Source organism: Panulirus ornatus, chromosome 36 (assembly GCF_036320965.1).
Source record: "Panulirus ornatus isolate Po-2019 chromosome 36, ASM3632096v1, whole genome shotgun sequence".
Taxonomy (NCBI): Eukaryota; Metazoa; Arthropoda; class Malacostraca; order Decapoda; family Palinuridae; genus Panulirus; species Panulirus ornatus.
In genome coordinates, this window is record NC_092259.1 from 17,516,617 (window position 1) to 17,528,641 (window position 12,025).

At 52.0% G+C, this 12,025-nt stretch overlaps 1 protein-coding gene across 8 annotated transcripts in view; it reads left to right on the plus strand.

Moving 5' to 3' along the window:
- LOC139760418 (uncharacterized) overlaps positions 1-12,025 on the plus strand; it is an 857,321-nt gene that overhangs the window by 519,745 nt on the left and 325,551 nt on the right. The window lies entirely within an intron of this gene.

Consider the following 12,025-nt stretch of genomic DNA (forward strand, 5'->3'; position numbering starts at 1 on the left):
ATCTGTGACAGACTTGCGTCCCCGGCGTAGTGCATCTCTCTCTCTCTCTCTCTCTCTCTCTCTCTCTCTCTCTCTCTCTCTCTCTCTCTCTCTCTCTCTCTCTCTCTCTCTCTCAGGGCGCCGGCATGAACGAACCTTGTCCTGGCTAGCCAGCTGGACGTGAGGCTTCTCTGTGACCATCAACACTGGCGAAAGGTCAAAGGTCACGGCGGTCAGGGGTCAAGAGAGGGCGCGGGCCGAGGCGCGGGCCAGGGCGTGGGCTAAGGAGAAAGTAGGATGAGCCAAGTTAAAGTGGCTCCAGTACGCCATCTTGGGGGGGCGGGGGGCACTGGGATTTAGACTTACTGGTTTAGTGTAGCTCAGATGGTGATGGTTTAGGTTACCAGCTGGTATAGTGTAGCTCAGATGGTGATGGTTTAGGTTACCAGCTGGTTTCGTGTAGTTCTTCAGCTGGTTTAGGGTGTCTGGAGTGGCTGGCAGGTGGTCAGCCTCGTACGACGACTTAACTCTTTGTCGTACGATAACTTCGGCCGTCGCACCGACGGTGGTCGTGGTCGTGGCAGTAGTGGGTCCGCCTGGACCACAGGGGAACCTGGGCTCACTCTCAGGGGCTCTCTGGGGGTGTCTGGAGGTGTGTCTGGGGGTGTCTGGGGGTGTGTCTGGGGGTGTCTGGAAGTGTGTCTGGGGGTGTGTCTGGGGTTGTGTCTGGGGGTGTCTGGGGGTGTCTGGAGGTGTGTCTGGGGGTGTCTGGGGGTGTGTCTGGGGGTGTCTGGGGGTGTGGAGATGAAACACGGATGAATAAACTGATCAGATCAGAGAAAACATCACGAATAATTAAACTGTTTTGGGAAGTTTATCATTTGTGGCAGCCATGGTTGTGGCAGCCATGGTTGTGGCAGCCATGGTTGTGGCAGCCATGGTTGTGGCAGCCATGGTTGTCGCAGCCATGGTTGTGGCAGCCATGGTTGTCGCAGCCATGGTTGTGGCAGCCATGGTTGTCGCAGCCATGGTTGTGGCAGCCATGGTTGTCGCAGCCATGGTTGTGGCAGCCATGGTTGTCGCAGCCATGGTTGTCGCAGCCATGGTTGTGGCAGCCATGGTTGTGGCAGCCATGGTTGTGGCAGTCATGGTTGTGGCAGTCATGGTTGTGGCAGCCATGGTTGTGGCAGCCATGGTTGTGGCAGCCATGGTTGTGGCAGCCATGGTTGTGGCAGCCATGGTTGTGGCAGCCATGGTTGTGGCAGCCATGGTTGTCGCAGCCATGGTTGTCTTTCTCTGTCAGGTGGCCCCCCCCCGGTCCCCCCCCCCCCTCCCCTGATCTAGGGTTCCCCTGAGGACCATATGTCAACCACGTCAGCTCCTGGCGGAGCCTGCATCGCAGCCACGGGTTTAAAACTTTTTTTTTTCTCTCTCTCATATGCACGACACATTTTCTTTGTGTGTGTGTGTGTGTGTGTGTGTGTGTGTGTGTGTGTGTAGCATCGCTACCCCCTGCTTCAGCGAGGTAGCGTCAGGAAAACAGACAACAAAGGCCACATTTGTTCACACTCAGTCTCTAGCTGTCATGTGTAATGCACTGAAACCACAGCTCCCTTTCCACATCCAGGACCCACAAAACTTTCCATGGTTTACCCCAGACGCTTCACATGCCTTGGTTCAATCCATTGACAACACGTCGACCCCGGTATACCACATCGTTCCATTTCACTCTATTCCCTGCACGCCTTTCACCCTCCTGTATGTTCAGGCCCCGATCGCTCAAAATCTTTATCACTCCATCCTTCCATCTCCAGTTTGGTCTCCCGCTTCTCCTCGTTCCCTCCACCTCTAACACATATATCCTCTTGGTCAATCTTTCCTCACTCATTCTGTCCATATGTCCAAACATACCCTCTTCTGCTCTCTCAACCACACTCTTTTTATTACCACACATCTCTCTTACCCCTTCATTACTTACTCGATCAAACCACCTCACACCACATATTGTCCTCAAACATTTCATTTCCAACACATCCACTTTCTACCGCGCAGTCTTATCTGTAGCCCATGCCTCGCATCCATGTAATGGTGTTGGGACTACTTTTCCTTCAAACATATCCATTTATGCCCTCCCAGATAACGTTCTCTTTCTCTCTCTCTACATATTCTTCAGTTCCTCCAGAACCTTCGTCCCCTTCCCCACCCTATGACCCACGTTCGCTTCCGTGGTTCCTTTCGCTGCCATGTCCATTCCCAGATATCTAAACACACTTCACTTCCTCTAATTTTTTCCATTCAAATTCATACCCCAACCAATCTGTCCCTCAACCCTGCTGAACCTAATACTGATAGTCTTGCTTTTATTCACATTTACTCTCAACCTCCTCCTTTCACACTTCCAAACTCAGTCCTCAATTTCTTCAGTTTCTCACCCGAATCTGTCTCCATTGCTTTTTCATCAGCAAACAACATCTGACTCACTTCCCAGGCCCTCTCATCTCCCACAGACTTCCGCATTTACCTCCCCCATCACCCTATCCGTAAACAAATATACAATCATGGTGACATCACACACCCCTGCCGCAGACCAACCATCACTTAGAACCATTCACTTCCCTTTCTTCCTACTTGTACACATGCCTTTCATTCTTGACCAAAGCTTCTCACTGTTTCCAGCAGCTTTCCTCCCACACCATATATTCTTAAGACCTTTCACAAAGCATCTCTGTCAACCCTATCATATGCCTTCTCCAGATCCATAAATGCCACATAATAATCCATCTGTTTTTCTAAGTATTTCTCACATACATTCTTCAAAGCAAACACCTGATCCACACATCCACTACCACTTGCTGAAACCACACTGCTCTTCCCCAATCTGATGCTCTGTACATGCCTTCACCCTCTCAATTACCGCTCTCCCATCAAGCTTATCAGATACGCTCAACAAACTTATACCTCTGTAGTTTGAACGGTCACCTTTATCCCCTTTCCTCTTTGTACAGTGGCACTATACATGCATTACACCAAACTCAGGCACTTCACCATAAACCATACATATATGAAAAATCTTTACCGACCAGTCAGCAACACAGTCACCCCCTTTCTCAATAAATTCAACTACAATATCGTCCACTCCAGCTGTATTGCCGGATTTCATCGTATGAAAGTCTTTCAACATCTGTTCTCTTTTCACCATGGTTCTCTCACTTTACATACCACTCCGACCCAAACACCCTACATCTGCCACTCTGTGATATTGACTTAATTATCAGCATGGGCAGCTGATGAGTCCAGAGACGAGTTAACCAACGCACCTTATGACCCGATGTAAGCAATGTCGCAGGAGTAACCAGAGTCCGACGGAAGAGTAAGGGGGTAAATGTGTCTTTGTGTAGGAGGCGTGTGTTACCACCAGTGTGTGTGTGTGTAGGGAAGAGAGGGCCAGACAGGGTGGCGCTGGTGTGTTGTGTGGTGGGCGGATGTAGGGAGCCAGCCCTCAGCCGGGGAAAGTCACATGATGAATGAGAGAAGGCGTTGTTGATGAAGGGAACATAAACTATATAACTTATGATATTAACTGCAGTGGAACGTAAGAGGGAGGGGAAGAAAGTGAGGAGAAAGGCTGTGAAGAGCAGATGAAAAGAGAAATGGATAGAGATAGCGGTTCAAGGATGGGAGGAAGTGAAATATTGCCTGGCGAGGTATGCTGTGTCGACGTAAGGCAAACAAATGTTAGGGACGGGTCGTGCAGCCGTGCTCATGGGCTTTGTTTATTGAGACTTCGTTATCTGTGGCAACGTCTTGATCACGACAGTACGACTTGTGAGCATAGATGTATGAACAGCCACATAACTGTACGACCTTTGGTGTCTTGCTATGATGGCGTGGCCTTTGACCTGACCCTTGAGGGGTCGAAGGCCAGACCATCGTACCCAGAGTCTGTACCGCCCTGCTCTGGTGGCGATTACCTACACTGCAAATAATTACACGAGGAAAAATACAATCAAATGTGTGTCTTTCTGTCATGACGGCCCCACTTGGGGTGCGACACTAGACGGGGATGTGAGAGGACCGTCCGTCATCTGGGGTGCGACACTGGACGGGGCATGTGAGAGGACCGTCCGTCATCTGGGGTGCGACACTGGACGGGGATGTGAGAGGACCGTCCGTCATCTGGGGTGCGACACTGGACGGGGATGTGAGAGGACCGTCCGACATCTGGGGTGCGACACTGGACGGGGATGTGAGAGGACCGTCCGTCATCTGGGGTGCGACACTGGACGGGGATGTGAGAGGACCGTCCGACATCTGGGGTGCGACACTGGACGGGGATGTGAGAGGACCGTCCGTCATCTGGGGTGCGACACTGGACGGGGATGTGAGGGGACCGTCCGTCATCTGGGGCGCGACACTGGACGGGGCATGTAAGAGGACCGTCCGTCATCTGGGTTGCGACACTGGACGGGGATGTGAGAGGACCGTCCGTCATCTGCGGTGCGACACTGGACGGGAATGTGAGGGGACCGTCCGTCATCTGGAGTGCGACACTGGACGGGGATGTGAGGGGACCGTCCGTCATCTGGGGTGCGACAGTAGACGGACGATGCCGGAAGAGCCGTCCGTCATCATCATTACTTGATGTCACGTCTGGAGCGAGAGGTCACGTCGGGAGCGAGAGGTCACGTCGGGAGCGAGAGGTCACGTCTGGAGCGAGAGGTCACGTCGGGAGCGAGAGGCCACAACATAATAAGGTCGAGAGGTCACGTCGGGAGCGAGAGGCCACAACATAATAAGGTCGAGAGGTTACGTCGGGAGCGGGAGGTCACGTCGGGAGCGAGAGGCCACAACATAATAAGGTCGAGAGGTCACGTCGGGAGCGGGAGGTCACGTCGGGAGCGAGAGGTCACACCATAATAAGGTTGATGGCAGGCTGGTCTGGTGTATACCTTACTCTGGTTTGTGATGACACGTCGAGGCGTGGAGAGATGATCATGTGAGCAGTCCAGCCGTGCACTGCTGGACGCATGTGAGCAGTCCAGCCGTGCACTGGTGGACGCATGTGAGCAGTCCAGCCGTGCACTGCTGGACGCATGTGAGCAGTCCAGCCGTGCACTGGTGGACGCATGTGAGCAGTCCAGCCGTGCACTGGTGGACGCATGTGAGCAGTCCAGCCGTGCACTGCTGGACGCATGTGAGCAGTCCAGCCGTGCACTGGTGGACGCATGTGAGCAGTCCAGCCGTGCACTGGTGGACGCATGTGAGCAGTCCAGCCGTGCACTGGTGGACGCATGTGAGCAGTCCAGCCGTGCACTGCTGGACGCATGTGAGCAGTCCAGCCGTGCACTGGTGGACGCATGTGAGCAGTCCAGCCGTGCACTGGTGGACGCATGTGAGCAGTCCAGCCGTGCACTGGTGGACGCATGTGAGCAGTCCAGCCGTGCACTGGTGGACGCATGTGAGCAGTCCAGCCGTGCACTGGTGGACGCATGTGAGCAGTCCAGCCGTGCACTGCTGGACGCATGTGAGCAGTCCAGCCGTGCACTGGTGGACGCATGTGAGCAGTCCAGCCGTGCACTGGTGGACGCATGTGAGCAGTCCAGCCGTGCACTGGTGGACGCATGTGAGCAGTCCAGCCGTGCACTGGTGGACGCATGTGAGCAGTCCAGCCGTGCACTGGTGGACGCATGTGAGCAGTCCAGCCGTGCACTGCTGGACGCATGTGAGCAGTCCAGCCGTGCACTGGTGGACGCATGTGAGCAGTCCAGCCGTGCACTGCTGGACGCATGTGAGCAGTCCAGCCGTGCACTGGTGGACGCATGTGAGCAGTCCAGCCGTGCACTGGTGGACGCATGTGAGCAGTCCAGCCGTGCACTGGTGGACGCATGTGAGCAGTCCAGCCGTGCACTGGTGGACGCATGTGAGCAGTCCAGCCGTGCACTGGTGGACGCATGTGAGCAGTCCAGCCGTGCACTGGTGGACGCATGTGAGCAGTCCAGCCGTGCACTGGTGGACGCATGTGAGCAGTCCAGCCGTGCACTGGTGGACGCATGTGAGCAGTCCAGCCGTGCACTGGTGGACGCATGTGAGCAGTCCAGCCGTGCACTGGTGGACGCATGTGAGCAGTCCAGCCGTGCACTGGTGGACGCATGTGAGCAGTCCAGCCGTGCACTGGTGGACGCATGTGAGCAGTCCAGCCGTGCACTGGTGGACGCATGTGAGCAGTCCAGCCGTGCACTGGTGGACGCATGTGAGCAGTCCAGCTGTGCACTGGTGGACGCATGTGAGCAGTCCAACCGTGCACTGGTGGACGCATGTGAGCAGTCCAGCCGTGCACTGCTGGACGCATGTGAGCAGTCCAGCTGTGCACTGGTGGACGCATGTGAGCAGTCCAGCCGTGCACTGGTGGACGCATGTGAGCAGTCCAGCCGTGCACTGCTGGACGCATGTGAGCAGTCCAACCGTGCACTGGTGGACGCAAATGATCGTCACTTCATTACGATCGTTAGCGTCAGTTTGCATAGATTATCACAAGGAGACGTAGTGACACATCTCACCCGGTCGAGGCTCGCCTGGGGAAATGATCTAGAAGGAGATGGAACTAGTAGGGAAATGATCTAGAAATGAACTAGAAGGAGATGGAACTAGTAGGGAAATGATCTAGAAATGAACTAGAAGGAGATGGAACTAGTAGAGAAATGATCTAGAAATGAACTAGAAGGAGATGGAACTAGTAGGGAAATGATCTAGAAATGAACTAGAAGGAGATGGAACTAGTAGGGAAATGATCTAGAAATGAACTAGAAGGAGATGGAACTAGTAGGGAAATGATCTAGAAATGAACTAGAAGGAGATGGAACTAGTAGGGAAATGATCTAGAAATGAACTAGAAGGAGATGGAACTAGTAGGGAAATGATCTAGAAATGAACTAAAAGGAGATGGAACTAGTAGGGAAATGATCTAGAAATGAACTAGAAGGAGATGAACTAGTAGGGAAATGATCTAGAAATGAACTAGAAGAGATGGAACTAGTAGGGAAATGATCTAGAAATGAACTAGAAGGAGATGGAACTAGTAGGGAAATGATCTAGAAATGAACTAGGGATGGAACTAGTAGGGAAATGATCTAGAAATGAACTAGAAGGAGATGGAACTAGTAGGGAAATGATCTAGAAATGAACTAGAAGGAGATGGAACTAGTAGGGAAATGATCTAGAAATGAACTAGAAGGAGATGGAACTAGTAGGGAAATGATCTAGAAATGAACTAGAAGGAGATGGAACTAGTAGGGAAATGATCTAGAAAATGAACTAGAAGGAGATGGAACTAGTAGGGAAATGATCTAGAAATGAACTAGAAGAGATGGAACTAGTAGGGAAATGATCTAGAAATGAACTAGAAGGAGATGGAACTAGTAGGGAAATGATCTAGAAATGAACTAGGAGATGGAACTAGTAGGGAAATGATCTAGAAATGAACTAGAAGGAGATGGAACTAGTAGGGAAATGATCTAGAAATGAACTAGAAGGAGATGGAACTAGTAGGGAAATGATCTAGAAATGAACTAGAAGGAGATGGAACTAGTAGGGAAATGATCTAGAAATGAACTAGAAGGAGATGGAACTAGTAGGGAAATGATCTAGAAATGAACTAGAAGGAGATGGAACTAGTAGGGAAATGATCTAGAAATGAACTAGAAGGAGATGGAACTAGTAGGGAAATGATCTAGAAATGAACTAGAAGGAGATGGAACTAGTAGGGAAATGATCTAGAAATGAACTAGAAGGAGATGGAACTAGTAGGGAAATGATCTAGAAATGAACTAGAAGGAGATGGAACTAGTAGGGAAATGATCTAGAAATGAACTAGAAGGAGATGGAACTAGTAGGGAAATGATCTAGAAATGAACTAGAAGGAGATGGAACTAGTAGGGAAATGATCTAGAAATGAACTAGAAGGAGATGGAACTAGTAGGGAAATGATCTAGAAATGAACTAGAAGGAGATGGAACTAGTAGGGAAATGATCTAGAAATGAACTAGAAGGAGATGGAACTAGTAGGGAAATGATCTAGAAATGAACTAGAAGGAGATGGAACTAGTAGGGAAATGATCTAGAAATGAACTAGAAGGAGATGGAACTAGTAGGGAAATGATCTAGAAATGAACTAGAAGGAGATGGAACTAGTAGGGAAATGATCTAGAAATGAACTAGAAGGAGATGGAACTAGTAGGGAAATGATCTAGAAATGAACTAGAAGGAGATGGAACTAGTAGGGAAATGATCTAGAAATGAACTAGAAGGAGATGGAACTAGTAGGGAAATGATCTAGAAATGAACTAGAAGGAGATGGAACTAGTAGGGAAATGATCTAGAAATGAACTAGAAGGAGATGGAACTAGTAGGGAAATGATCTAGAAATGAACTAGAAGGAGATGGAACTAGTAGGGAAATGATCTAGAAATGAACTAGAAGGAGATGGAACTAGTAGGGAAATGATCTAGAAATGAACTAGAAGGAGATGGAACTAGTAGGGAAATGATCTAGAAATGAACTAGAAGGAGATGGAACTAGTAGGGAAATGATCTAGAAATGAACTAGAAGAGATGGAACTAGTAGGGAAATGATCTAGAAATGAACTAGAAGGAGATGGAACTAGTAGGGAAATGATCTAGAAATGAACTAGAAGAGATGGAACTAGTAGGGAAATGATCTAGAAATGAACTAGAAGGAGATGGAACTAGTAGGGAAATGATCTAGAAATGAACTAGAAGGAGATGGAACTAGTAGAGAAATGAACTAGAAGGAGATGGAACTAGTAGGGAAATGATCTAGAAATGAACTAGAAGGAGATGGAACTAGTAGGGAAATGATCTAGAAATGAACTAGAAGGAGATGGAACTAGTAGGGAAATGATCTAGAAATGAACTAGAAGGAGATGGAACTAGTAGGGAAATGATCTAGAAATGAACTAGAAGGAGATGGAACTAGTAGGGAAATGATCTAGAAATGAACTAGAAGGAGATGGAACTAGTAGGGAAATGATCTAGAAATGAACTAGAAGGAGATGGAACTAGTAGGGAAATGATCTAGAAATGAACTAGAAGGAGATGGAACTAGTAGGGAAATGATCTAGAAATGAACTAGAAGGAGATGGAACTAGTAGGGAAATGATCTAGAAATGAACTAGAAGGAGATGGAACTAGTAGGGAAATGATCTAGAAATGAACTAGAAGGAGATGGAACTAGTAGGGAAATGATCTAGAAATGAACTAGAAGGAGATGGAACTAGTAGGGAAATGATCTAGAAATGAACTAGAAGGAGATGGAACTAGTAGGGAAATGATCTAGAAATGAACTAGAAGGAGATGGAACTAGTAGGGAAATGATCTAGAAATGAACTAGAAGGAAGACAGTTGCTTTAGCAGATGTGGTTTAGCGTAGCTGCCTCTCTCGTTCTCACCCACACATTGCGTAAGACTGAAGTCATCAGCAACACCACGTGCCAACACGCACGCACGCACGCACGCACGCACGCACGTGTACCCCAGCACCAGGTCACTGACTTACTGGGCGAAGGGAGATGCCTTATCTTGGGACACTGCTGACACCTCCCAGGGCTGGGATGTTGGGGTACTGCTGACACCTCCCAGGGCTGGGATGTTGGGACACTGCTGACACCTCCCAGGGCTGGGATGTTGGGGTACTGCTGACACCTCCCAGGGCTGGGATGTTGGGATACTGCTGACACCTCCCAGGGCTGGGATGTTGGGGTACTGCTGACACCTACCAGGGCTGGGATGTTGGGGTACTGCTGACACCTCCCAGGGCTGGGATGTTGGGGTACTGCTGACACCTCCCAGGGTTGGGATGTTGGGGTACTGCTGACACCTCCCAGGGCTGGGATGTTGGGACACTGCTGACACCTCCCAGGGCTGGGATGTTGGGGTACTGCTGACACCTCCCAGGGCTGGGATGTTGGGATACTGCTGACACCTCCCAGGGCTGGGATGTTGGGGTACTGCTGACACCTACCAGGGCTGGGATGTTGGGGTACTGCTGACACCTCCCAGGGCTGGGATGTTGGGGTACTGCTGACACCTCCCAGGGCTGGGATGTTAGGGTACTGCTGACACCTCCCAGGGCTCGGATGTTGGGATACTGCTGACACCTCCCAGGGCTGGGATGTTGGGGTACTGCTGACACCTCCCAGGGCTGGGATGTTGGGACACTGCTGACACCTCCCAGGGCTGGGATGTTGGGGTACTGCTGACACCTCCCAGGGCTGGGATGTTGGGATACTGCTGACACCTCCCAGGGCTGGGATGTTGGGGTACTGCTGACACCTACCAGGGCTGGGATGTTGGGGTACTGCTGACACCTCCCAGGGCTGGGATGTTGGGGTACTGCTGACACCTCCCAGGGCTGGGATGTTGGGGTACTGCTGACACCTCCCAGGGCTGGGATGTTGGGATACTGCTGACACCTCCCAGGGCTGGGATGTTGGGATACTGCTGACACCTCCCAGGGCTGGGATGTTGGGGTACTGCTGACACCTCCCAGGGCTGGGATGTTGGGATACTGCTGACACCTCCCAGGGCTGGGATGTTGGGGTACTGCTGACACCTCCCAGGGCTGGGATGTTGGGGTACTGCTGACACCTCCCAGGGCTGGGATGTTGGGGTACTGCTGACACCTCCCAGGGCTGGGATGTGGGGATACTGCTGACACCTCCCAGGGCTGGGATGTTGGGGTACTGCTGACACCTCCCAGGGCTGGGATGTTGGGATACTGCTGACACCTCCCAGGGCTGGGATGTTGGGGTACTGCTGACACCTCCCAGGGCTGGGATGTTGGGGTACTGCTGACACCTCCCAGGGCTGGGATGTTGGGGTATTGCTGACACCTCCCAGGGCTTGGATGTTGGGACACTGCTGACACCTCCCTGGGCTGGGATGTTGGGACACTGCTTACACCTCCCAGGGCCGGGACGTTGGGACACTGCTGACACCTCCCAGGGCTGGGATGTTGGGATACGGCTGACACCTCCCAGGGCTGGGATGTTGGGACACTGCTGACACCTCCCAGGGCTGGGATGTTGGGATACTGCTGACACCTCCCAGGGCTGGGATGTTGGGATACTGCTGACACCTCCCAGGGCTGGGATGTTGGGGTACTGCTGACACCTACCAGGGCTGGGATGTTGGGGTACTGCTGACACCTCCCAGGGCTGGGATGTTGGGATACTGCTGACACCTCCCAGGGCTAGGATGTTGGGACACTGCTGACACCTCCCAGGGCTGGGATGTTGGGATACGGCTGACACCTCCCAGGGCTGGGATGTTGGGACACTGCTGACACCTCCCAGGGCTGGGATGTTGGGATACGGCTGACACCTCCCAGTGCTGGGATGTTGGGACACTGCTGACACCTCCCAGGGCTGGGATGTTGGGATACTGCTGACACCTCCCAGGGCTGGGATGTTGGGACACTGCTGACACCTCCCAGGGCTGGGATGTTGGGATACTGCTGACACCTCCCAGGGCTAGGATGTTGGGACACTGCTGACACCTCCCAGGGCTGGGATGTTGGGATACTGCTGACACCTCCCAGGGCTTGGATGTTGGGACACTGCTGACACCTTCCAGGGCTGGGATGCTGGGATACTGCTGACACCTCCCAGGGCTGGGATGTTGGGACACTGCTGACACCTCCGAGGGCTGGGATGTTGGGACACTGCTGACACCTCCCAGGGCTGGGATGTTGGGACACTGCTGGCACCTCCCAGGGCTGGGATGTTGGGGTACTGCTGACACCTCCCAGGGCTGGGATGTTGGGGTACTGCTGACACCTCCCAGGGCTGGGACGTTGGGGTACTGCTGACACCTCCCAGGTCTGGGATGTTGGGGTACTGCTGACACCTCCCAGGGCTGGGATGTGGGGACACTGCTTACACCTCCCAGGGCTGGGATGTTGGGGTACTGCTGACACCTCCCAGGGCTGGGATGTTGGAGTACTGCTGACACCTCCCAGGGCTGGGATGTTG